At 49.3% G+C, this 26,484-nt stretch overlaps 1 protein-coding gene across 5 annotated transcripts in view; it reads right to left on the bottom strand.

The window, feature by feature from the left end:
• MEGF11 (multiple EGF like domains 11) overlaps positions 1-10,276 on the bottom strand; it is a 356,748-nt gene extending 346,472 nt beyond the window's left edge. For all 5 annotated transcript variants that reach the window (XM_047862853.1, XM_047862848.1, XM_047862850.1 and 2 more), the window contains exon 1: positions 10,183-10,276. The gene's annotated coding sequence lies outside the window, so the exon portion shown is untranslated. The remainder of the gene's footprint in view (positions 1-10,182) is intronic.
• Positions 10,277-26,484: the final 16,208 nt, after the last annotated feature.

Below are 26,484 nucleotides of genomic sequence, written 5' to 3'. Positions count from 1 at the left end.
CTGAGAAATGTAATGGGACAGGTGAGTCACCACAGGGCACATGGCGGAGGAAGCAGCCAAAATGCCCCATGCAGCCAAAACCACAATCTGTAGCAAGGGGTGATTTAACCTTAATGGAAAAACAGCATCTATCACATCAAATTAATATTGTTAATCTGAATGTTATTGGCTTTGTAGTTTGCATTTTAATTTATAATCTTGTTTGGAGTTTAATATTGTATAAAGTCATAAGCATAAGTTATGTATGCCTAGTTTTATATTTATATATATTTAAATATTATTATATTAATAATTTAAGACAATATTAGAGGTCTGTAGGAAGCCTTCTCCCCATTTAAAGTGGAACCATCTGTCATTTCTCAGGTTTTAAAACCACTGGCCTAAAAATTAATGCAGAAACAAACGTGGGGAATAGTTAAGGTCTTTAAAAAAATAGGGGCGCCTGGGTGGCGCAGTCGGTTGGGCGTCCGACTTCAGCCAGGTCACGATCTCGCGGTCCGTGAGTTCGAGCCCCGCGTCGGGCTCTGGGCTGATGGCTCGGAGCCTGGAGCCTGTTTCCGATTCTGTGTCTCCCTCTCTCTCTGCTCCTCCCCCGTTCATGCTCTGTCTCTCTCTGTCCCAAAAAATAAATAAACATTGAAAAAAAAAAAAAAAAAAAAAAATTTAAAAAAAAAAAAAAAAATCAGACTTCTTGGAGGCGCCTGGGTGGCTCAGTCAGTTGATGTCTGACTCTTGATTTCTGCTCAAGTCATGATCTCACGGTTCGTGGGATTGAGCCCTGTGCTGGGTTCTGTGCTGACAGTGCAGAGCCTGCTTGGGATTCTCTCTGTCCCGGCCACACCCCCGCCTCTCTCCAACTAAAATAAATAATTTTTTTAAAAATAAAGTGTATTGGTCATTTCCTTCTATGATGGATGGGGAGAGGGGCAGCTTGGCTGAGAAGAAACTGCAACAGAACAGGTGAAGGTTAAGAGACTGGCTCAAGGTCATTCACAAGTCAACCACGGCACACAGAATTCCTGCGCTGGATGGCAGGAAGGTCTCCGGAACCCTGCGTGAATGAACTCCTTACTCGTTTGCTCCTGAAACATCTTATTTTTCACTGGACAAGCCATAAAGGCTGATAGAGAAGCAGGCTTCCTCCGCACCCCAGCTCCGCTCTCTCCCCACTCAGGGCCAAAGTTGCATCCAAGTCACGGGAAAGGTAGGTCCCTCCTCCCAGCTCCCAGCAGCACCAGCGGCTCCCAGCTCAAAGTGCTCCAAGAATGCCTGGAATAAAAAATGTCCTGTCTATTATGTAGGGACACTGGGCTTAGCGCAAAGAAGCTGCCACCCACAGATCTCTCCAGAACCCACCTCTTTGCCACCTCAGACGCCAGCATCACCAAAGGGTAGAGACGCTGAGCCCAGCCCAGCTTCAAAATAAACCAGTTTCGAGGGGCTGGCTCATTAGGGAGGTGTGACTGACCCAAGAGCCGCCCAGGGGAAGGGAACTGGCCAGCGTGCAGTCAAGGGCTCAGTTGTGTAGTGAAGACAAGAGAGTTGCAAGAACCCAGAGCAGAGGCAGATGGACGAGCGATGGCCGAGACGGCAGCCCCCTACAGGGTGGGGGGCTACAGCTGAACTGTGCCAGCCGGGTGGGACCTGACTGAGCAGTGATTGCAGCCAGCGGCACCGGCCGTGAGAAGGACGACAGTGTTTCTAAGGCAATGGAGAGGCTGAAGATGAGGAGTCTCACCTCCTCCCAAGCTCCCCTCCATGTCTCCATTGCCACCTTCTTGCGGATCCTCAGACGTCCCAGCCGAGTTCTCGCCCAGGGCCTTTGTCCTCGCTGTTCTGCCCCGTGCCCTCTGCCCCCGATATCCACATGGCATCCTTCCCCGCAGGCTCTGCTCCAATGTCCCCATCGGAGGGGTCTCCCCTGACCACACTGCATAGAATAGCAGCGTCTCATCGCCAGACATACCCTTTACTTTGCTATCTGTCTCCATTATAACCATCACGAAGTATATTATATAACGTGTTTGTCTTTTTTTAACCATCTGTCTCCCCTCAGTTCCATACAAGCACCATGAAGGCAAAGACTTTGTTTCGCTCCCCGCTATGGTGAGCACGTGGTCAACGTTCGGTATTTGTAGAATGAATGAATGAATGAATGAATGAATGAATGAATGAATGAACGAACGAACGAACGAACGAACGGGAGCACAGAGGATGGAAGAATGCCCGTCTTAACTCCCAGGGCTGGCACACTCCTCCAGCAGACCGCGCCGCTGCTGATAAATTGGCAGCGTCTTCCTTCCACAGGTAACACCTGAGACACACAGCAGGCGTGGTGGCAGGTGAGGGTGGATGGATCCAAAGGGTCGGATGGGAGAAAGGAAGGGCAGAGGAGTTAGCAAAACCTGGCTCAGGCCCGGCTGGATCCCACTAGCAGAATGTTTTATGCTCTAAAGGAATCTCTAGTCCAAGCTTGAAGGCGGCAGAAAAGACACTAAAGGGGAAAAGGTGTGCGATCAATCTAACACAACCTAACAGGAGGGGCAGGTCCTAGGGAAAAGAGTCACAGGAGACGTCAGAGTTTTAAAAGCCCCCAGACACACGCTCGGGACAAAAGACGGTCTGAGTCTCATCAGAGACAGGAGACAGAAGGAGGCAGGTGGACAGAGCGAAGAGGGAAGAGAGTCTGGGAGGACAGAGCACACGGCAAGGTCGGGAGAACCTCAAGGAGATATATGAGCTAGAGCACAGAGGAAAGAGCTTGATCCTGACCTTTTCTCTGCCTCCCGCTGGCTGAGTAAGCTTGGCAAGACACTTCACCTCTCCCAGCCTCCATTTTCTCATCAGTAAAATGACAACAATAATCCCAACACCCCGGCGGGGTCAGGGGGGGAGTTGGTTACAAGGCTGACTCAAAACAGTTCCTTAAAAAAAAAATCGCCTAAAGTAGGACCCAACATAGAGCAGACATTCATCAACTTTAGCCTCTTCCCTAAAATGAAGTTAAGGAAAAAAGAGTAAAGATGAACTGCCTTTTGGGGTAAATCATCTTATTTCCCCCATTCCTGTGATTTACTAATTCAATAAATAGTCACGGAAGTGCGCTATGCTCGCTGGCCAGAATGCTGGGTGCAAAGCAGGGTCCATCCCCCACCCCCCATCTCAGACCTCGATGCTCTTACATCCATTGGGAAGGTGAGGAACGTTCCAAGCAAGTGGAGAACAACGACACCAGCAGCATATTAAGGACGGAATTTGCGCCATAGGCAATAATTGCCACGCAGTTTCAGGAAAACGAAAGACCAATGCTTCGAGATCACTGTGGGCTTCGGTTGGTCAGGGGAGGTCTAATGAGGAAGCAGCTCTAACACCGGCCTTGAAGGAAAGGGTGACTCGGCTGACACACAGAGATGGGCAGAACTCGAAGCAGAGTCCACCGGAGTTGGTGAATCCTAGAAGGTAAGGATGGCGAGACAGGATGCAGCGGCTTGTGGAAGCTTTCAAATGTCTATTTGAGGACTTTGGGCTGCATCCAGTGAATAGTACAGAAAAAAATAGAAGGTAACGTGTGGAATGTAAACAGTGTTTCGGGATGACTTTAGGACGTTTTAGGGAGGGAGGCTGAGAGATGGCACCCCCCAAGGAACACTGGTGTGTCTGCAGCCCTGGATTCCAGACTCATTGCCACCTCTGCCTTAGAATTGTAAGCTCTACTATTTGCAGAGGTCCACAGACTGCTCCTTGAGACCTACGTCCCTGTGCCCTCCCATGCGCTGTGCCCGGAGGATGGCAGGCCGGAGCAGGAGACCAGGGCCGCTGCCCAGCGCGAGGTGGAAAGACCTTGAACAGAGGGGATGTCTCACGTCAGAAAGGAGGACTTCTACCCAAGAACCGTAAGAAAGAAAGTTGGTGCGTGAATATTGGAAATAGAGGAAGGGAGTGGGCATCTAAAGTGCTGCTGACGTTTTGAGCCCAAGCATCATCTGGGAAGGTGGTGGTGCCAACAGCATAAATGAAGAATCCAGAAGCGCAGATGGCTTGAGACATGAGAGGACATCGGATTTCATTTTAGGCATATAAACTTTACGATGGCAGCCAGATACCCAATAATAATAATGATAACAATGTCTAATCGGCACCTGAAACGTAGTAGGAGACGTGGAGACTGATGGGTCATCCTGGATCGGAAACCAGGAATCCAAGATTGGCGAGGAAGCCACTCTGCCCTGCCTCCTAGAACCACAACTGTTCTATAACCACGACCATATTTGGATGATCAAAGACACTATGATTGTAGGGATAAGATCTCATCTTGGCCAAACGGTCCCATTTTACCACTGAAAAAAAGAAAAGCAAGAGGGAGCAAGTTAGGCAGAGGGAGCTTATAACCCATCCATACTTAAATGTTAGAGTTCCAGTATGCATTCTGAACCACCGCCTCCAGGAAGCCTTCCCTAACTACTGTGGCTCCCATTGATGTCATGCTCCTCCTACCATGGTTGGTCTGCAAGTCATAGTTATTTATCTACTCTCTGGTCTGTTCTCTGATTATTTGACAGCCTCGTCCTCTCATGTCTCCTGCACTAGATTACAATTCTTTTGATGTCAGAGCTCAACTCTTCAGATAATCTACTTCTTGTATACCAATTAACCGTAATATGGAGTTGATTCAGATTTATATTCCCAATAAGCCCCCATTGCACAGAGGAGTAAACTGAGGCACAAAGAACTCAAAGGCCTTGCCTAAGGTCACAAGGCTAAAAAGCAGACAGACAATTCAACCCAGGTCTTAAACTCTCTAACAGGCACTGTTGATTGCTTTCTTTTTTCCAAAAGCATCCCTCTCTGAGGCCCAACACACAAATCAAGATTGTTCTAGGCCGGTTATGGTGGTCTTCTTCTCCTGCCTATGGTTGGTGTACATGGTCATGTGATTCGCAATTCCGGCCAATGAGACATGAGACGAGACGGAAAGTCTCGGAGGGGCTTTTGGGAAAGGTTCCCCTCCTGCCTTTTCTGCCTCTGCTCCTTATTGTAAGGGTGTAATATCTGGAGCTGTTGCAACCATCTTGTGACATCGTAAACAAGGAAAGATGAAAAGAATCTAGACCTTGATGCTGCTGCTGAAGCACTGAGAGAAACAAGCTCCAGGCAAACAGAGCCCATACCTCTTATAATGGGAGATACTAAGTTCCTTACTGTTCCAGCCAGTTGGGCTCAAGTTTTCTGCTATTCACAACCCAGAGTGACACCCAGGCTAATCGAGAGCTCTTGTCCCTACAGATACCCGAGCCAAGCATTATGGGAGATATATAACAAGTAACAGTCCTGGTCCCTCTCCTCATTGTGCTTGTCCCAAGATTGGACAATCAATAAGTGTTCGATCTATATTTGATTAATTCTCCCTTTGCTCCCCAGTGCCAGGGACTATATTCCCTGAAAGCATCTTTCTTCCCTTTATCAAACCCCACTGATTCTCTGCAGGTTTCAGCCTCATGATTTGACTCCGGTCTCAACATCACTGACCAGGTCCTTCCCTGTAGTGTCCCCCCACCTCTGATGATCAAGCTAAAAGCAAGGTACTTGCGCTTGGCCCAGAGAGACCATCAGCGAAACTCCGCATTCCTAAATATTTGTTCTTTGAAATGTCTTTCTCAATTAGATCTCACCCAAATGTTTGAGAGTCAGGCTGAATTCCAACTTCCTGCTCCAGAACAGACATGTTGAGCCTGCATAATTACTGCAGCCAGCTTTATTTGCTATAAAAACATAGATTTTTTTTTTTTGCTCCTTCTCAACTGTAAAATAATCAATAAATAGGATCCAGATGAAAAATGCCAGCATTTAGGAAAACAACCCTTTTATGGTTCTTTTCTTTGGAGTCTAATTAACACATTGGGGATAAAATGTGCTATTACATTTACCCAACCAAGCTAAGTTGAAACATAAACCCTCCTTTCCTCCCGCTGAGATATAGCTGCACATCAGAAATATAGGTGAAACAGACAGTTTCAAAACATTCTGAAATGTTCAACAAACAGATCTGTAAACCTGTGATGTGGACTTCCTCCAGCCCCTCCCTGCTCACGCTGGCTATTCAATTTTTTTTTTCTCTCTCCTCTAAGAACACATTGCATAGTTACCGTCATAGGAAACACAGACAGTCCCATTAGCAGAAGAAGCAATCTGTCGGACTTTCTTTCTTTTAAATAAAGAATACATGCCTTTTTGGACACTGACCACCCAGGCCATGAAAGTTTCATGAAGGGTTCTCAAAGCAGATGACACCTTTGCAATTATAACCGCTGCTATAATAAACCCCCACAGAGCCACGGGGCATGGAGTCTACATCCAACACATGATACCTATTTATTCCCTAATTATATTGCAATATATCCTCTGTGTGTGTGCTGATGAAGATAAAATATTCTTTTAATTCTATGGCCTCCTGGGTGGGGGGGGCGGGAGGGGATTACACAGAGGCAAATTCTGGGAGTTCCTAGAGTTAAATCACAGCCTTTGTCCCAGGTTCCTCTACTGCATAAGCTCAAGAAAAATCTCTCACTTTCTCTTGTTCTACCACAGTGGTTCTCAAAGTGTGGTCCCGGACCACGAGCATCAGCACCACCTGGGAACTCATTACAGACCGAAATCACCGGCCCATTCTGGGCCCACTGAATCAGAAACCTTGGGGGTGGAGCCTAGCAATCTGTGTTTACAGGAGCCTTCCATATTGAAGTCTGAGAACCACTGGTCTACAAAACAAGAAGGCAAGAGCATCATTTTAAATTGAATCGGAGATCAGGAATACCTGGACTCTATAGTGCTGGGCTCCTTTCTGCAAAGCCGTCCCAGTCTGCAGAGTCAGGGCTCCATTTACCCATCTGTACAATGGGGCTACAGAGTTCACAAAGGAGCTGTGGATGCTGGAATTTAAGAGGCATATGGTTTCCTGGCACCAGTCTCTATGGATACGTAGCAAGATTACAGTTGCCAACACTCACCAGCTCTCTCCCCCCACCCGTACTCTGACGGAGCAGTTCTCCAATGCCATATCTAAGGTCTTCAATGCAGCTGCCTCTGGGTTACCCTTGGCAACCAGAAGCTGGGGTCATGGAAGACCACAGAATCCCCAAGTCTCATAGCCAACAGCTTCAAGCCTTTGTCCTCAGAGCCTTGAACCACGAGTGGGGAGGCTCAGGAATCTCTGTTATATTGTCCCATTTCTTCAGACATCTTTTGTGTATTTGCCTCCATTCTACATCTAGACTTTACATCACGGAGAACAGGAGCCTAGCATGTCAGCATCATGAGGTATGGGGCTCTGCCTGTCTGATTCGTTGGTATATCCCCAAGCCTTAGACCAGTGCTTGGCAAAAAGTATGGTCTTGAGAATTGTCTGTTGACTAAATATTCCTAGCACAGTAAATGCCCTCCCCATAGGAGGTACAACAGTAGGTCCCAAACCCTCAAGTATCTAAATTCTAAGTTATGGATGGAAAGGGGCAAAGAAACTACTGTATATGAAAGCCCAGGGAACAAGGAGAAAAGGGTAAAGGGAAAAGCAAAAGGCTGAATATAACCCTGAAAGCAAAAGTCATGGGGTGCTGACTTCCCATCCAATTGCTCACCCTAGATCTAGCGCTAGAAGACTCTGGGGACACGTTCTGAGTTTGTGTTCTGAGCAGCTGGCTCACCCAGCTGTCCTACTGCTTCTCTCTTAAAAGCCAAATTCTCATCCGCCCTGACTCTGCCGTCCTTCCATCAGCCTCTGAACAAGCCCTGAGCTCTCCTACCACTCTCCTTATGCTCAAGCCTTGTGCCCCACACTCCTCCCCCCATCTCTGCCGCCCCCAACCAGAAATCTACCCAAGGCTCAATTCCAAATCCTCCCTTCTCCAGGGACTATCCGTAATTCTGCCCCCTCCAAAAGTGATTTCCCGTGAGAACGTCTAGAGTGGATTCCTTGGATAAAAGACAGCGAATGCCCTCCCTTTGGGTGGTACTTTATGGGGCTGGGCCAGGTCTCAGGGCTCCCTTTACCTGCAGACTTCGGTGCAGGCACAGGATAGGTGTGCAACAAATGGTCACCTCAGTGATTTATCCTGGGAGGTGATCACAGCACAGAAGCCAACGAGAGAATCCAGAGACCAGTCCTCTGCCTCTAACCTCACATACATCCAGTTCTCAACACCAGCCAAGGGCACGCTGTGGTCTGACTGGACACACCTGCCGGGTGCTAAGAAAGAGATGACCACGGCACAGAGTACTAGAAAGAAAAAAAAAAAAAAAAAAAAAAAAAAACCCTGAACTAGGAGTCAGAAGATCTGGCTTACATTCCCTTGCACCCCTTAACCAGCTCTAACCAAGTCCTTTCACTTCTCTGGGCGTCCGTTTGCAGGTCTGTGAGATGGGAGGAAGAGGTGGAGACTGCAAGGTCCTTGAATTTCTAGAGGCTTAAACAACGTGTGCGCAACCGACTGAGGTGGTGGGCGGTGTGCACCGGGGAAAACCCGCCAAAGGAGCTGAGGACTGAGTACTCCCGGGTGGTCGGTTCACCGACCCCCGGGGACTCCGCCCAACCTACACGCAATGACAGCCAGCCTGGAGGAACCCTGTCCGCAAAGCCCCCAGCTCTCGGTCCCACTTAACCTGCTCGAAACCTTTCAAGACAACCTCTCCAACAGCACTCCAACAAAGAAAGGGGGGAAGCCGGGGCAGCTAGCTCCGAGGAAGCCGCACAGGCGGCGAATCCGGTCTCCCGGACTCCGGAAGCCAGCGGACCCACGCCCCCCGCGTGCTCCGATAGCCCCGGCCAACCTCCGCCCGGTGCCACCTGGCCCGGGAATTAACCCCTGCTTCCCTGGCAGGGCGCGGGGGATGGTGGGGCGCACTGATTTCCCGGGCACGAACACCCTGGCCAGAGCGAATCGAGACGGCCGGGATCCCAAACCACCCAAAGGCCTCCTCCAACCTGCCAGAGACCCGGCTTTATCCGCTCCCGGGCGGACGAAGTGGGAGATCCCGAAGCGGAGCCACTTTGAAATATTTTTCTAGAGGACACGACCACGCGGGAAGGAGGCCGACCAACCTCGCAGCGCGGGCTAAGGGGAAAGGATCCCGAGACCGACTACCCGAGGATGCAGCTCGGGAGCCCAGGTCCGGGAGAAAGCAGCCCGGGGTTCCGGGACTCCGGAAATTGTTCGGCCCAGGTTCTGCGTTCCCAGGTTCCCGACGGGTCAGGGCTCCATCCCACTCACGGACCTTGACGCCCGCGGGGAACAATGTTGCATCTTTTTAAATCGTTGGGGTTTTTTCCCTAACAAATTAGGAAAAATAAACCAAGTCTGGGAGGAAGGGGGCTGCGCTCTGTGACTCCAAGGGGCCACAAACCACCACCATTTCCCCACCTCCAACACAACCACCCCAAGGCTGGGCGAGAAGTTGGGAACTTCGGGACCGCGCTCCAGGCGCGCACTGGGAGTGTCTCGCTTCTCTTTTAACTTCGGGAGTTGGGGGTCGCCGCCGAGAGCTGGAGGGACGTCCGGGAAGTCGACCCGCGGGGCTGTCCGGTGTCCCAGACCTCCCCGAAGAGAACCGGGGCGGCGGGATGAAAAAGAAACGAAAGGAGTATGCAGTCCGTTTCGTACCTCCAAAACGCGAAGGCGCGCAAGGCTCGGGCTGGGGCTCGGCGGCAGAGAGGCGCCCGGCCGCGCCCCGCAGGCTCCGCGCCGCGTCCCCCGGCCGGAAGGGCGCCCGAGGCCCTGCGCGCAGTTGGCGCGCCCGGAGCGGCTCGGGGCGGCTCGGGGGTGGAGTCCCCAGACGCCGGCGGACGAGCTGGCGCCCTCCCCGGACCACCGCGCCGCGCCGCTGCGCTCGGGGCTTCCCCGCCGCGGGCGCCGCGCCCGGACTGCGGCCGGAGGGCCCGCGCCTGCCCACGCCGGGCGCCCCACGTCCTGCCCCGACCCCCCGGCGTTCTCCTCCTCCCCGCGCCAAACTCGGCTCCCGCAGCCCGCGCCGAGCGGGGCAGCGGGGATCCGCGGAGCCGGTGGAAAGTTAGTGGCGGGGCTGCAGAGCCCCCTCCCCGGACCACAGACCCCAACCCCCCACCCCACCCCCGTCTCCCCGTGCCCCCCGCGCTTCCAGGCTCCGCGTCCTCGCAGTCCCGGCTACGCCACCTACCTGCTTCCGCGGCCGCCCCGGGCTCGGCCGGCCAGTCGCGCGGTCCTGTCCTCCGGAGCCGGAGCCGCGCCGGAGCGCCGGGCCAGGAGCCGGAGCTGCGGGCTCGGCGAGCGAGCGAGCGAGTGAGCGAGCCGGCGGGCGGCTGGAGCCGCGGCTGCTGCTGCCGAGCCAGCCCCCACCCCCCGCGTCCCTCGGTCCCTCCCTCCCCTCTCAGCTCCCTCCTCCCTGCTCGTGGCTCCCTCCCTCCCCCCTTCTTTTTCCCGCTTGGGTCCTTTCAGACCCTGCTTTCGCTTGCTCGCTCTCTCGCTTTTTCCGATCGCCCAGTCCCTCTCCAGCTTTCCTCTGGGTTTCTTTTACTCTGGCTCTGGGTTTTCCAACATCCCTTCTCATCACCCTGCCCCCACCCCGCCTTTTCTCCCTTTTGCTCATTCCTCTCCCATCTCTCTTTTCTCTCTCTAACCCTTTTCTGTGTCTCTTCGTATTTTCTCTTCCTTTTAACCTCCCCCCTCCCCCCACTTCGTCTCTACTGTCCTTTCCCCTCCCTACTCCCCCCTCCCTCCTGGTGGGTCAGTAACGCCCGCCCTGCGTGCTGCCTCCGGATGGGAGATCTCCCCTAGGATGTGGAGGGAAGCCGGGGAGCCCCCAGGCTTGGTGGTAACAGGCTGAGGAGAGAGAGGAATGGGCCAGAGCTGGAAACTGGAACTCCAGACACCGGCTTGAGAAATTTCTGGGCGGAGGGCGCTCCTATAATGTCAAACCCCTGAGCAGGCCGGGTTGAGCCAAGCCTGGTAAGATGAGGAAACTGAGGCCCACGAAGAATTGAGCAAGGACTTGCCTCTTCACAGAGGTCTACTCCAGAGGCAGGGCCTAGAGCACCATTGCTCCTTTGATGATGGGGAAATGAGAGGGTGCCCCAAGCCAATGCACTGCTTCCAGTCTCTCTGCCTATCCCAAGCCCCAGGCCCCCAGGGGCCGGTAGGAGGAAGCCTTCTCCACCTTGGGCCACCTGGCTGCCCCACACAGCACTCCTGGGGGAGAAGTGAGCCCCTAGGAACACTTGGCCCAGGTGTGGAGAAGGGAACCCTCCTCCCCAACCCCACTCCTCTCTAAGCAATGCCGGACTTACCAGCACACTTCTGCTTCTCAGGGATAAGTAGCAGCGGGTGCTTTGCTTGTGCGATTTGTCTGTTCTCCTCAAACTCGGACAAGAGCAGGAAGGCCCAGACTGGGGCAAATGTGCTATACACAGCTCTCCCCGGGAATTTGTCACAAATGAAGCACACAGGTTGTCTAAAGCTTTGAGGAATGTGTGTCTGTAACTGTGTCTGGTCGCCTTGCCTTCTCAGCTCAACCGCTGAGAGTCGTCATTCTGGGTCTGATGGGGCAAGTCCCACCTACAGAGGCCTTACCTGGCATTCCCACATTTCAGCCCAGTGGGACCCAGAGGAGAGCCCTGATTCCCACGGATCCCATCGTGCAGCCCTGCTTCGTCAAGATGGGATCGTGATTCTCCTAGTGTTGCTGGGGCCAGAGTTTAACCCCTTCAGTACATGGTACCAACAGGAAGCAGACCCTCCATCCAGCCCTGGGTAGAGACCAGCCTTGGGATATTGGCAAAACCCCAAAACCCCACACAAATATCCCATCAAGTTTCCTGCCTTGGGACATCAAATCCAATAAATAAACCCATGCCGGGCCTCTGCAGTTCACCGCCCCCCCCCCCCCCAAAACCAGAAGCATCTGGTCAGGGCTGGGACTAGGGTGAAGCAGGTCAGGCCCCTAGGGCACAGCATATAAAGAGGCACTCACGTTCAGGGCCGTGCGTGGGCAGAGGCAGCACCTCCTAAAATTCTGCAGCCTGGTTCCTGCTTCCCCCTAATCCTGGTCAAATCTTAGGGCTGTCCCTAACCAGCAGTGTCACCTTGGTCCATCACTAGGCCGCTCTGCCTTTCAGTGTCCCCACCTGACCATGAAGAAGCAGAAAGACAGGTTCTCCAAGGGTTTCTCCAGCTCCGAGATGCTGTACTTTGTGGGCTGCCAAAGGCTAAGAGAAGGGGGCCGAACTTTCTGGGTTTGCTCTCCTGCGCCACCACTTGCTAACTGGGATACCAGGCAGCCGGTCGCTTCTCTAACCTCGGTTGTCCCGTCAGTAAAGGTGGGAAGGACTACAATGCCGTGAGCCCTGAGGATTAAACCAAATGATGCACATTGTCGCCCTTGATAACTGTTAGCAGTTATAGTATACAAGGTAGGTATGTGCACAGTTTTCCTTCCTCTTCCCTTTTGGATTATATGTTCCACCTCCCGCCATGCCTCTCACCCTCACACCTACGTGGTGGGCACCCATTTATAATTCCCAAACCCTGGTTCGACCAGGTTTGGGAGGTGGGCAGGTCTCCCTGGATAACCCTTCACCCCATCTCAACAAGCAAATGCACAGGAAGCAGCCGGCTCCCCCACCTCTCTCTCTCTCTCTCTCTCTTTCTCTCTCTCTCTCCCCCACGCGGCCACACTGCCAGACGTGAATCTCGCAGCTGAGGGTTACTGGCCCCCTCTGCGCTGGGCTGGGGATTGCCTGGTTTTCTGCCATACTCTAAAAAGCCACACAGATCTATAAAGCTGCACCTTCTCCGCCCAGATGGCAGGCCTCCAAGGACACAGGTCCCAACAGAGCCAGGAACACTTTTAGCAAGCATCTCTGAGGGTCGGCTCGGGGTCAGGTTAGCACCCATGATCCATCATTCATTTGCCAGTCCCTGAGAGCCTGCTCACGGGAGCCCTGCCCTGCACATCCCACTGCTGTGTAGATGTTCAACCCCGCGACAAGTTTATTTGGAAATTGTGATAACATTAAGAGCGGGTACTCCTCTAAATGCATGATCTGAGACGAAAGTCCACTATTCTGAATTATCAACCCTGTAAGTCAAAAAACTTGCACTCAAAATAATATACAAACAGGGAGGGGGATAAAACAGAAGAGGCTCTTTATATAGAGAACAGAGGGTTACTGCAGGGGTTGTGGGACGGGGGATGGGCTAAATGGGTAAGGGGCATGAAGAAATCTACTCCTGAAATCATTGTTGCACTATATGCTAACTAACTTGGATGTAAATTAAACAATAAATTAATTAGTTAATTAAAAAAATAAAACAGGGGCACCTGGGTGGCTCAGTCAGTTAAGCATCCGACTTTGGCTCAGGTCATGATCTCGCGGTCTGTGGTTTCGAGCCCCACGTTGGGCTCTGTGCTGACAGCTCGGAGCCTGGAGCCTGCTTGGGATTCTGTGTCTCCCTTTCTCTCTGCCCCTCCCCCCCCCCCACTCATGCTCTGTCTCTCTCCATCTCTCAAAAATGAATAAACATTAAAAAATTTTGGGGGCGCCTGGGTGGCTCAGTCGGTTAAGCGTCCGACTTCGGCTCAGGTCATGATCTCGCGGTCTGTGGTTTCGAGCCCCACGTCGGCTCTGGGCTGATGGCGCAGAGCCTGGAGCCTGCTTCCAATTCTGTGTCTCCCTCTCTCTCTGCCCCTCCCCCGTTCATGCTCTGTCTCTCTCTGTCTCAAAAATAAATAAACATTAAAAAAAAAATTTTTAAGCCATTACAATTTTTAAAAGAGAAAGAAATTATCACAAGGCTAGGACACAAGACACAATGTCCAGGACTCAGACCGGCACGCTCCCCACCTCCCCTCTGCGTAGATGTACAGGGGATTCCCTTTGTTCTCCTTCCCTCTCCCTCTTCTCTTTGCTGAGGGGTCACCTTTTCCCCTCCCGCTTTCTGCAGAGCCCTGGCTCAAAGCCCCGGGGAGGAACATCCACAGAAAATGCATCAGGGATAACTGGAATTTGTTGAATGACAGAAAAATTTCAGAACTCATAGGATCTTACAGCTCCTCTGGTGAGAAACCTGCCTTATTAGCAGGGTTAGGAAAATGTCTGTTTTCCCACCACACCCAAAAGCATCTGGGGGCTTCCTTACCTCCATGTCTATCACAAACCCTTGCATAGGGCTCTGCCTTGGTAAGAGAATAAGCAAAATATCTACAATTTATTACTAAGGTATACACGTGGTCTCATTTAACTGTCCCAGCAATACTCTCCAGCAGGCATTAACATCCCCTTTCACAGAAGGGGAAACCAAGGGTCCCAGAAAAAAGTGACAGAACCCACAGTTGAACTCAAGCCTGCTCACCCGCTCTTGCACCATAGGGCTGGCACAAGCAAGGGCCCTGGGGCCAAAATTCAAGGAGGCACTCGCTCTCAGGCACCAACTCTTACTTACACAACCCCGAGAAGAAGCAACCTTCGCATACCCTCCAAAGAATTAGAGGGGACTGTGGGCTCCCTGTGTCCTAGCCCTTGACGTGGTCCCGAGGAGAAACCACACAGCAGCCAGCATCCAAGGTAACTCACCAGTGTTAACCCCGCTCACATAACACACACAGACACATCCTCCAACATACCCACACTCAGCCGTCCTGCCCAGCACGCAGATGGCCAAGGGAAGATAACCCAGCACACCTACGTAAACACCAGCACAACGCAAAACGTCTGCACGTGCATATAATACAATTCCTGCACTCACCTAAAAAACAGGGGAGGGAGGTGGGGGATATCTGAATAAAATCCGAGTGGCGAACCTTTTTTCACAAGCTATTTATGAACCTGCAGCCACCAATCGAAGTCTTGATTAACTTGGTTGTATTTATTAGATCGTGTTCAATATTTAATAACTTTGAATATGGATTGAATATTTAATGAGTTTGGTAGAGTCCCATTTACATTTAAACGTCAGAAGTGCCAATTGCTTTGAACTAGGAATTGAGTTTGTGACTCATTCCCAGAAGCCAGCGCTGGAAATCTCTCCATTCTACGCTTTTCATAGATTTACTTAAATTATAGGTTATCATCATGACATTATTACACTATTATTTGCTATGATGCTCCACTATTATAACAGATTATTTATTACACAGTCCCAGGGAATGTGGCATTTAGACACCGAATTTCCCTGCATCCGGGCAAACTTGGATTGGGTCTCTTGTTCCCTCTCCTCCATGTCTGCCAGGAAAAGGCACCGAATATGATGCTGTGAAATGCTCTCGTCTTAAGCCCTTAGTCCTCCCACAGGCACAAGATGATCTGGGAGTGATTTATGTGGTATACATTGTCCAAGACCAACTTGTCCAAGCGAGGGAACTCTGCAGACTGCGGGCGAGCGACATGAATTTCTGAAGCTTCTTTTTACCGAAATGAGAGAATCAGATGCAAAGTGCAGCTTTCAGAGGCATCATGGAGATTCCTGAAAGTCCTTGGAGGATGTGGGATTCTGGAAGTCAGTGAGCGAACTTAGCATATCCATGTATGCAGGTTTTACGTAAGTTACGGTTATAATAATGATGATGGCGTATGGGTAAAAAGTAATTACAAAATGTGGTTTGTCAGGGGCCAGAGTTAAATCACTGGCAATGGTCCTTATGCCATAGCAGGCTGCAGCCCAGCAGGGTCAACTGCTTACTCACCACAGAGAGATAATGCCTTCCCCATCAAATACCTCATCTCACTGACACACATTTGTCATATTCTGATTTGCTTTGATTTGGGGTCCGCAGCAAATGTAAATGAATGCTGTCCAAAGAATAGTAATGATAGGGGCACCTGGGTGGCTCAGTTGGGTAAGCCTCCGACTTCGGCTCAGGTCATGATCTCGCAGCTCGTGGGTTCGAGCCCTGCATCCGGCCCTGGGCTGAGGGCTCAGAGCCTGGAGCCTGCTTAAGATTCTGTCTCCCTCTCGGGGCGCCTGGGTGGCGCATGGGGCGCCTGGGTGGCGCAGTCGGTTAAGCGTCTGACTTCAGCCAGGTCACGATCTCACGGTCCGTGAGTTCGAGCCCCGCGTCGGGCTCTGGGCTGATGGCTCAGAGCCTGGAGCCTGTTTCTGATTCTGTGTCTCCCTCTCTCTCTGCCCCTCCCCCGTTCATGCTCTGTCTCTCTCTGTCCCAAAAATAAATGAACGTTGAAAAAAAAAATTAAAAAAAAAAAAAAGATTCTGTCTCCCTCTCTCTCTGCCGCTCCCCCCCCTCAAAAATAAATAAAACATTTATAAAAAAGGAATAGTAATGATAATAAAAACCATTAGGTGGATAGTAAGCCTCTGACCAAGTCTGTGTGGTCATGCTTCTTGGAAACTATTCTCGTTGTATTTGTAACAGATGATCGGGGAAAATACACCACTAAGTACTTCCCTCCTCCTCACCTGCATCCGTGTGCCGACCTTTACATCCTACCTGACACCTGAGAGCCACCCCAGTCTATCTGCACGTCCTGAATTCGACATAGTATTCTGCCCGCCCCACCCCGCCCCCGACTTTATTTCTGCCGTTCTCAGAATCACTGCCATCTGATTATCTCTTCACCGGTCTACCTGCCGCCATCGGACGGTGACTTTCATAAAGGCATTTCAATGGCGCCAATGTTTCAGACAGCGCCCGGCCTAATGTTGGATGGATGGATGGCACACAGCTTTTCTTCTTGGCTATTTATCCTCTGACTTGAGTGGAGTGAAGTGTTGGTTGAGGAGGCCATCCCTACTTTCCGGGAAGCTCCTACCGTTACTCATTCTTAGACTCAAGTCAAAGCTCCAAGGGATTGGCCACCCCTTCGTTTTACAGATAACGTCCAATCCCTCATGTTTTCATCCAACGGGCATTTACAATGTTCTCACCGTGTGTGCCAGGCTCTCCCTGCCGTGCGCCACAACCCAAATTACTGAGTCAACCCCAGGGGATTTCGAGGAGTGCCCAGGGTCCCGGGGGGCAGCATCACTTCTCCAGCCCTGTTAGCAGTCAGTTCCCTGCAGTGACCGAGAGACTTTGGAGGGAGCAGAAGAACCGCCCACCTCAGGAGGGGGTCTGGGACTCCTGGCCGGTCGCAGCTCCGTTTGGCAAACCCTTAGCTCTTTATAAATGCCTCAAGTCCTCGGCGGAAGTAGGTAGGGTACCAACTCAATTCTCACATAAAACGAAGCGCCAGCCTGCTGTTCAGTCCCTTCTGCCACCGCTCCCCGCTCTGCTCTTGGTTCTCCAGCGATGCTGCAGGTTTGCAGGCCCTGTGTCTACTGGAACGCGAGCAAGGGAAAGGGCTTCCGTTCGGTTTGCTGCCACATATCTGGCACACAGTAGGCCACCAAGAATGTTTCTGAGAAGCATCAGCGAATGAGATGTCATACCCCTGTCTTTACTAGTGATATCTCCTCTGTTTGGAGCACCCTTCCAGCTTTCTTCTTACTCATCCAGCAAGACAGCTTGGGCATGTTGTCCTATCAGAAATCTTCCTTGAAGCCCCCCGGGCTGGACTGAACCCCCTTCCTCTGGGTTTCCTGGAACCCTGTACCCAGGCCTCTCTTTCACTCACCACCGCGCGCTGCACTTATCTGTTACAACGTCTGCTTCCCACACCAGATGTCGAGATCATGAAGACAGGAACCATATACCATTCATCTTCATACCCTCACCTCCTTGGCAAGGCATCTGGAACACAGAAAGCACTCTATAATGATTTGTCAAGTTGAACTAAACAACCCCAAATGGATGCAGATTGGGCCCTACCAAATGTGATGGCTGATTCGTTTGGTCATTTGGCAAATATTGATTGAGTGCCTCTGACTGTTCTAGGTATTGGAGATCCAGCACTGAGCCAAACAGACAAAAATAACGATAATGGCAATACTTGTCAATTAGACATGACCCAGATATTTTAGCAGGGTAGTTAAATGGTATATGGAGTCAATATGGAAACTGTTTTGAACTTCAGCTTTCACCGTAGTATGATATAAGTAAGGCAAGAAATTCAGGGTCCCAATAACTCCACAGTCTCTCTTTCTTGGGTTCCAGTATCTGCATCTATATCACCAATACATGTTATAATTTCCCATGAGATATGTTTTTTTTTTTTTCCCAACGTTTATTTATTTTTGGGACAGAGAGAGACAGAGCATGAACGGGGGAGGGGCAGAGAGAGAGGGAGACACAGAATTGGAAACAGGCTCCAGGCTCCGAGCCATCAGCCCAGAGCCCGACGCGGGGCTCGAACTCACGGACCGCGAGATCGTGACCTGGCTGAAGTCGGACGCTTAACTGACTGCGCCACCCAGGCGCCCCAAGAGATATGTTGATATATGTTTACACAGGGTCCTCTGAAATTCCTTGCACATTTTTAAATCTCAATAATTTGCCTAGAAACACTTTACAAATAGCATTAAGTATTCCAAGGCTTAGAAAACACTTCACAATGGCCCAAAGTACAATTTAAATCCCATGATAAATAAAAAATTAAAGTGCAATCAGCTTTCAATTCGGTTGCAATTCAATTTGCCTTTAAGTGTCATTTATGGATTTCTTTGATCATACCCGCTACCTATGTTACATTTAACAAGCTTTGATTGAGTCCTTCTATGGTGTCAGGCACTGTAGTAGGCATGAAGGAAAACCAAGATTGATAGGACATGATCTTAACCTTTATAGTGCCCCCGGTTTAGTGGGAGAGACGGAAATGCACCTTACCTGCTATAACACATGAGACCTCGCAAAGCTGCAACCCAGGTATACACAGGCACTGTGGGAGCACAGAGGACAAACATGTTCCTCCTGCCTGGGGAGGTATCGGGAAGGCTTGGTGGAAATGGTGATGACTGAGCCACACCTGAATCCGTAAGTCTGGTTTGGCAACCAGTGAAAAGAAGGGAAAGGAAGCGCTGGAGAAAGAAGGGACATGCGCACAGTGATGGGAGATATACGACACATTCAAGAATGGTACATTTGCAGCTGGAGCAAATGCAGTGAAGAGAAGAAGGTTGGAAAGGCGAACGGGCTCTGATGGTGAAGGGTACTGACTGATAGGTTAGAATTTTATCCTGGAGGTAATGGAGAATATCATCAAAGCTTAAAGGTTTTAAGATGATATGATGCCTTTATGTATATGTGTTATATGTATTATATATGCATGATATTATATATTATTATACTATATATGCTAATACACTACATATATTAATATACTTATATCAATTATTATATTAATATTAATATATTAATAATTTTAAATTAATAATATTAAATATTATATTAAGTATATAATTAATATACTTATATTATACTTATGTAATATACTTATATTAATATGGTATATATATTAATATACCATAATATATACTAATAATATGTTTTTAGTATATTAGTATTTATTGTAGTATACTCTATTATATTTTATATTATACTATATATGCATGTATTATACTATACGTATTATGCATATTATAAGGACATAGTTAAAATATTCTGCCACAAAAAAATGCATGAAGACCAATACTATTGGCCTTTTATGGAGTGTTTACTGTGTGTCAGGAGGCGCTGTGTGAAGCACCTGATAGGTACTGTCGCATGTTATCGTCACATCAACCCTGAGATGAAGGTATCGTGAGGCCCATTTTACAGATGTAACCATGGAGGTTCCAAGTGGTTAAGTCTCCCTGCTAGTCTCCCAGCTAGTCTGTAGCACTTGAACTTAGGTGGATCTGACTCCAATCACCTCTGGACCATGGCAGCAGCTTGCCCAAACAATTAAGAAACTCATGAATGAGGGGTTTACATAAAATTCTCTTTTCTGCCTTCGTATATATCACAGGTTTTTTAAATGTTCACACTTTTTAACCCAACAATGAGATTTCTGGGAATAAATCTTAATAATCAGAAATTCACCCAAAGATGAGTGCACAAAGGTGGTCATTGCAATGTCATTTATAACAGAGAGAAGCTGTGAGGCACTCTAAGTGCTCAGTACTAGGGAAAGGGTTCATTATGAAATGATGGAGTATTACATAAGCATCAAAATTATGATTGCATGGGACAGAAAATTGTAAACACATAACCTCAACTATGTAAAGAAAACGCACAGCAAAAAAAGAGAGCAAAGACACAAAAGACACATGTCAAATGTAATTGGTGACCTCCGTGAGGGGACGAAGCTTTTTTCGTCCTACACATTCCAAATTTTCTACATGTGAGCACCTCATTCTCTCTCTCTCTTTTTTTTTTAAGGTTTTACTTTTATGTAATCTCTACACCCAATGTGGAATTTGAACTTGCAACCCCGAGATCAAGAGTCAAAGGCTCTACTGACTGAGCCAGCCAGGCACCCCTTGAGCACCTCATTCTTGAGATAAAGGAAAAAAAATTTTAACACCATCCTCTGTCTTTTTTAAAGACATGCCAGCTGGATCAGCCTGGGCAGCCAGAGAAATGACAGATGTCTACAGCCAAGTCACCTCCCTGCCACTTGATCCTCGGATGTCGTTAGATCAAAACATTGACAGAGCTGGTGTCCTGGCCAGGACAAGCAAGGGTCTGAATTCAAATCATTCCATTTGCTTACAGGTCCTCAAATATTCAAAGGATGCAGAATCATGCATCTTAAAATCAAAAATGTAAATTGCAATGTTCTTACAATTTGTTTCACGAACACTCCCCGTTTGTTCCTTAGCGTGACCGTGACCGTGTTCAATTTTCGGGGGCTGGAGTCGGAGAAGAAAGAACAAAGCCAGAACTTTGGGGCCCAATCTGGGAAACCAACTGTCGGGTTAAGCGCTGAAACTTTACTATGAGACTGGTGGGCCCTCTCCGTGGAATTAGAGCTAAAGCTAATAACCCAATTTGGAATAATTTAAAGCTCTTTTTAGGGAAGTTTTTTACTCAATTGGGCTCATTATGCATGGGTTTAATGTGTAACAATTTGTTCTTGAAAGCTAACATTATTGTTGGCAATAAAGATAGGAAGTGGAAATAAGTTTCCAATATGTAAAGCAGATTTATTTCTCGTTTCATATGGACTTGTTCCGGGTCTCTGCTTATGAATCACACCATGCTCCCTGCAAAAAGATGCTGTCCATGCAGTTGGTTATGATAAATGGCCTGTAATTGTGAATCTGATATTGGTTTTCAATATTGAATTTATCATTCTGTCCTCTTAACAGATATTAAATACTTTTCAGAATTTATCCATTTGCCTGACCCATCTGTGATTTGTCAATATGTAAAATTTATTAGTTTCCTAGTTTTTTGAGATTTTAACAGTCGACAACATCATTAATAATGCTGAGTAATGGAGCTGACCTCTTTTAAACCCCGTTCCCTTCCACTAATCCAGAACATCCAAATTGAATCAAAATGTATTCGATTTAGGGACCCGAAAAAGAAAACGGCTGGCCGGGGCGGGGCGCCTGGTCTGAAATGCGGCTCCCACAGGCTGGGCATCCCTCTGCCTCTTCACCTCCGAGCTGGCAGCTGGCGGGAGAAGGCTGCTCGCACCTTCACCGTCTCCTCCTCCTCCTCCCATTGAAGGAGCCAGCTTAGCGGCCCTCCACTCCCTCGGCTGCCTCAGTTTCTTCAGCGCGGCGTGATTGATGATAATAATAATGCTGCTTGTCTGGCTCCCTCACGGAAAGCGCTTTGTGAATTAATAGAAGCGAGCAGCCTGTGCACTTGGAGAGCCCCCTCCAGGACGGCTCCGTTGCCGCCCTGGACCGCTCATCCAGCTCGGCTGGGAAAGATTCCTGCCCCTCGTAATCTGGGGTAGTGCAAAAAGAGAGAAAGAAATCAGGCTGGGTGAAAGAGAAACAAGGCGGTGTGAGACAGTGACAAAGCTAAACTTACCCTGCCCCCTGGTTCTGTGCATTTAAGGCCACCCCGGCGTGTTGTGGCCAGAACAGCATGACAACCAGCTCAAGGTCAAAACTGGGGGCCTGGGTTTTTTGCGGGGCTCTGTTGTTGCTGGCGTTTGTAACCTACGGGGCCGCATCCCACAGTTCCTGTATCATCCGCTGTGTTGAGCGGACACCTGGAGGCACAAAGGCTTACAGAACTGAGCTCCCAAGGTCAGGGAACACATTGGCCACCAGCTGCAGGGGTCCTTCAGCCAGGGCCCCAGAAGAGGATGGAGTCAGGGCGGTGCACACAGGTCGAAGGACAGTGAGCCTCGTGACAGGCCAGGGGAGAAACGGAAAGCAGCCTGAAGAAGGGGTCAGCTGAGTTTCCTGGTCACACTTAGGGAACACAGAGGGTCACCTTCTCAGGACCATTCCAAGAGGAGCAGCCCCACTGCTGCCTCTGACCTGCAGAAAGCTGAAAAATAACTGCCTTTCCTTCCCCTGAGGCCTAATCTCATGTTCCTGCAGCAGCCCAATTGACTTTCAATCCAATGCAAATCAGCTTCCTTGGAAGTTTTGTCTATTTAAGGATTATGGGCCAAGATCAAACTATCAGAAGAAACTAGGAGCTGTCAATAGGGTGAGTGAGAGGTGACAAGTTTCCAAAGGGCTCCTGTGTCCAGAAGAAACTTGCCTTTTGACCAAAAGCCAGAGGGCCACCTGGTTCCAGATCTGGCCTATGAGGAGCCATATCAGATCAATTGTCTGTCCCAGCTGAGACCGGAAGCCAGGTCTCCACAAACTCCCTTTATGATGCGCTTTCTGCCCTGCCCGAGCATGATTTACAAACTGTCCCAAATCCCAGGCATTTCAGAGCCATTTATAGATTCGGCTTTTCCTCCTCCATCTCTTGCTGCCCTTCTCCCATCAACGGCTAACCACCCTTCAAAGTCTTCTGTCAAACAAAAGGTAATTTTAGCCTGACAAGTGTTTAACTGAGTACCTGAATGTCTAGCTGCTTCGCGCCTCAACTGCTATGGAGATACAAAAAAACATATGAAATAAAGTCTCTAGGGGCGTCTGGGTGGCTCAGCCGGCTGAGCGTTCGACTTCATCTCCGGTCATGATCTCGTAGTTCGTGAGTTCAAGCCCCACACCGGGCTCTCTGCTGTCAGCACAGAGCCTGCTTCGGATCCTCTGTCCCCCTCTCTCTGCCCCTCCCCTGCTTGTGTGCTCTCTCTCTCCTCCAAAAAATAAACATTTAAAAAATAATAATAATAAAATGAAACACAGTCTCCACCCTCAGGCGGGACTAATAATGGCACTTCACTTAATAATCAATTATTAAACACTTACTGCATGCCTGGTCCAGCGCTGGACACTGCAAAAACTCGGGAAAAAGAATCCCGCTTAGTCCCTTCCCAAGGAGCTCACCTGATGAGAGAGAGAAGGTTTTAACATACAAACCCTCGTGAAACCTGATGTAATGTTAAGCCGTGTGATTGAGGCAATAGGTACAAAAGGGTTGGACAAGATTGATGTGGACTGGAAGCCATCAGAGTAAACCTTATGAAGGAGGAGGCAGGAAAAAGGAACGCAAGAAAAGGATGGGCCAAGCAGAGAGGACAAGACACACATTGTGTGTGTGTGTGTGTGTGTGTGTGTGTGTGTGTTACTATCTTTGTTTATCTTCATTGTGTGTTATCTTTATTACCTTTATTTCATTATATCTTTATAATCTTTATTGTTTATGTGTGTTACTATCTTTATAATTCAGTTCTTCAGATATCTGCCCACCCTCCCAGGTACTTGCCCATACTTATCTGACAAAGGAAAGGGGCAACAAGGTTTAGGGGGCACCTACCTCGTGCCGGGAGGCATATTTCCCTTAACATTCATTGTCATATGCGTCCTGCCCAACCACCCTGCCAAGTAGATATCATGAGCCCCCCCTTTTTTTTGGAAGAGGACCTCAAAGCTCAACAGGGAAATCATTTGCCCAAGACTATCTGACAAGTATCTGGGGTGCCTGGGTGGTTCAGATGGTTAAGCATCCAACTTCGGCTCAGGTCATGATCTCACGGTTCATGAGTTCGAGCCCCGTGCCAGGCTCTGTGCTGACAGCTCAGAGCCTGGAGCCTGCTTCAGACTCTGTGTCTCCCTCTCTCTCTGCCCCTCCCCTACCTGTGCTCTGTCTCTCTCTCTCTCTCTCTTTCTCTTTCTCTCTCTCTCTCTCTTTCTCTCTCAAAAATAAATAGACATTAAACAAATTTTTAAAAACGACTGTATGACAAGTATCAGCCAGTCTGGGATTCAAACCTTGGCCTTGATCTCCTAGATCTCATAGTCTCTTACCACTGAATCATGTGGACTCTACGAAGCAGAGTGGCAGTACTCCTCATGGAAGTCAAGGCCATGCTCGAGACCAGGATCTGGAAGGAAGAGGAGGAAGAGAAACGGCATGATGACCGCCCTTCTAAGCATGACCAGGCCAAGTGCTGTGGAGGGCAGGGAAGAGAAACTCGCAGACCATTCAGCCGTTTAGCGAGAGACACCCCTGCGCTCCCTTGGGGTATTTCCTGGGGCTGTCATCCGCAATCTGACTTTTCATCACGTTGGCTGCTCCTTATGGTAAGATGTCAGTCCTCCTGAAGATACGAGGCCCTCCTGCAGCAGCTGGGGTCCCCTCCAGGGCTCCCGGTCCTTCGTCCAGGGCAAGGCAGGCTTAGCGAGATTTGGTGCTCGGAGAAGCTCCGTTTCTCGACTATGTCCTCTTCGAAGAGGCGTGGGAGGAAAAAACTCACTGAACCAGAAAATACATATCTTCTCAGCACTTAAATGGGTCCTGTTTTAAGCCTAGATCGGTGTAATTAAAATTATAAGAAAATAAGACCAAAGGATACCCCCCACCGTCCTTAATTAGGAGCGAGATGAGAAGGAAGAAACTCTGGTGTAACTTATTTAAAAGGCATAGTCCTGAAGTGGGACCAAGAAAGAGAATAATTAAAATGAAGGTTTCATTATTGTTTTTTGAAAGGGTCTCGGCGGACAGAGGGGTCTAATTGGCAGACAAGACACATGAAGGGCATTTGCTCATTCTCGGAGTGACTGTTCTGAAGATGGATGTGCAGAAAGCACTAGTCTCTGGGCCCTCTTTCCTACCTCCCCAGGGTCTTTCCAAACAGATGGGAGAACAGGAAAATACCAGGGGGCCGGGATCCTGGGTACACCGATGCCCATCACAAGAAATGGTGAAATCTCTCAAATTCCCTTGGCAGGCAGGAGGTGGAGTGACCACGGCTGCCATTGCCATCATCGTTATGGCTGCTGTTGTTAACATTTATCCAACATTGTACTCAGCACAGCGCAGAGCATAACGCAGGATGCAGCCCCGGCTTTGGAAATAAACATCCAGGCTCCCTACTGGATTTCTGCCCCAGCAGGGCACCCAGGCTTCAGCAATTCTGGATCACTCCATCCTCCACTCCCCTGACGCTGCCTCTTGGTTTTCCTTGAGCCATTTCGCGTCTCCTGGAAACAGCCTAGCGTTCTGAGGCCCCGACCGGGTTGCTTGGCCCTCAACTGGCCTCTCTGGCCAAAGTCAGGGCTCCCAGAACAGGGCTGAAAGTGGAAGCTGGCGTGGGCAAGCCGATCTGAGAGGGAACGAACGCAGGCAGGGAAAGCGTGAAGCCAAGAAAGCATGGCGTTTCTCACGACTGGCGTGAGAGTCAGATTCAGTACTTTGCCTAACGTCACCCGCCACCCCCGCTGCTCCAGGCCCCTCGTTTCTCTTACCACTTCATTCTGCAACCTTGCACTTTAGAAATCCACGTGTACTCTTTAACAATCAAGACCCACACCACAGCAAATTTTATCCATATGCGTCTTTGGAACACGAAAGCCTTGACAAGTGTCCATGGCCATCTAAGAAATGTATAAATATTATCTGTACACATTAGTTCCTCAAGCAAAGTCCCACTTCCCACTGCCAAATGTTATTTTTTATAGCAGCTCTGCAAGATGAGTGAAGGCGTATATTTTACCAGTAAGCCACTTTTTATAGTGTGGGGGGGAAAAAAAAGCCCCAAACATTTTTATTGCTTTTTAACCAACAGGATATCTGAATGCAAATGAATGAATCACCTTTGTGATGATTGGCTGCCAGAGTTTCCTTGTCATACACAGAGCAGGCTCAGTGGATGTGACTTATATCCTCATGAGTCCAGGGAAAGAAAAAAGACTGACTGCTACCAGTGAATTATGAGATTTGTCTTTATCAGTGAAAATAAGGTCATAACTGAGCCCAGCTACCGCCTATTATATGTGTGTTCCATCTACTTTTCTGTATAATGTGATCTAGTGTGCCAGGGTGAGCCGGACCAGCCCAGTGTATAAATTAGCCATTTTAAAAAGCTGCATTAAATCTTTAAGGCCACCAGGGTACCTTTTAATGCATTGATGCCACTCTTCAATAGACGCTCGTGTTCTTTACTTCTGACCTACATTTCGATGACGATCTGATGGAAAAAGGTACTGGAAGGACTCTCCTAAGTGTCTGTGAAACTAGAGAGAAAAACTAAGTCGAAGCACAAGTGTGGATCCCCGTCAA

Source organism: Prionailurus viverrinus, chromosome B3 (genome assembly GCF_022837055.1).
Source record: "Prionailurus viverrinus isolate Anna chromosome B3, UM_Priviv_1.0, whole genome shotgun sequence".
NCBI lineage: Eukaryota > Metazoa > Chordata > Mammalia > Carnivora > Felidae > Prionailurus > Prionailurus viverrinus.
This window is presented reverse-complemented; position numbering and strand designations above follow the sequence as displayed.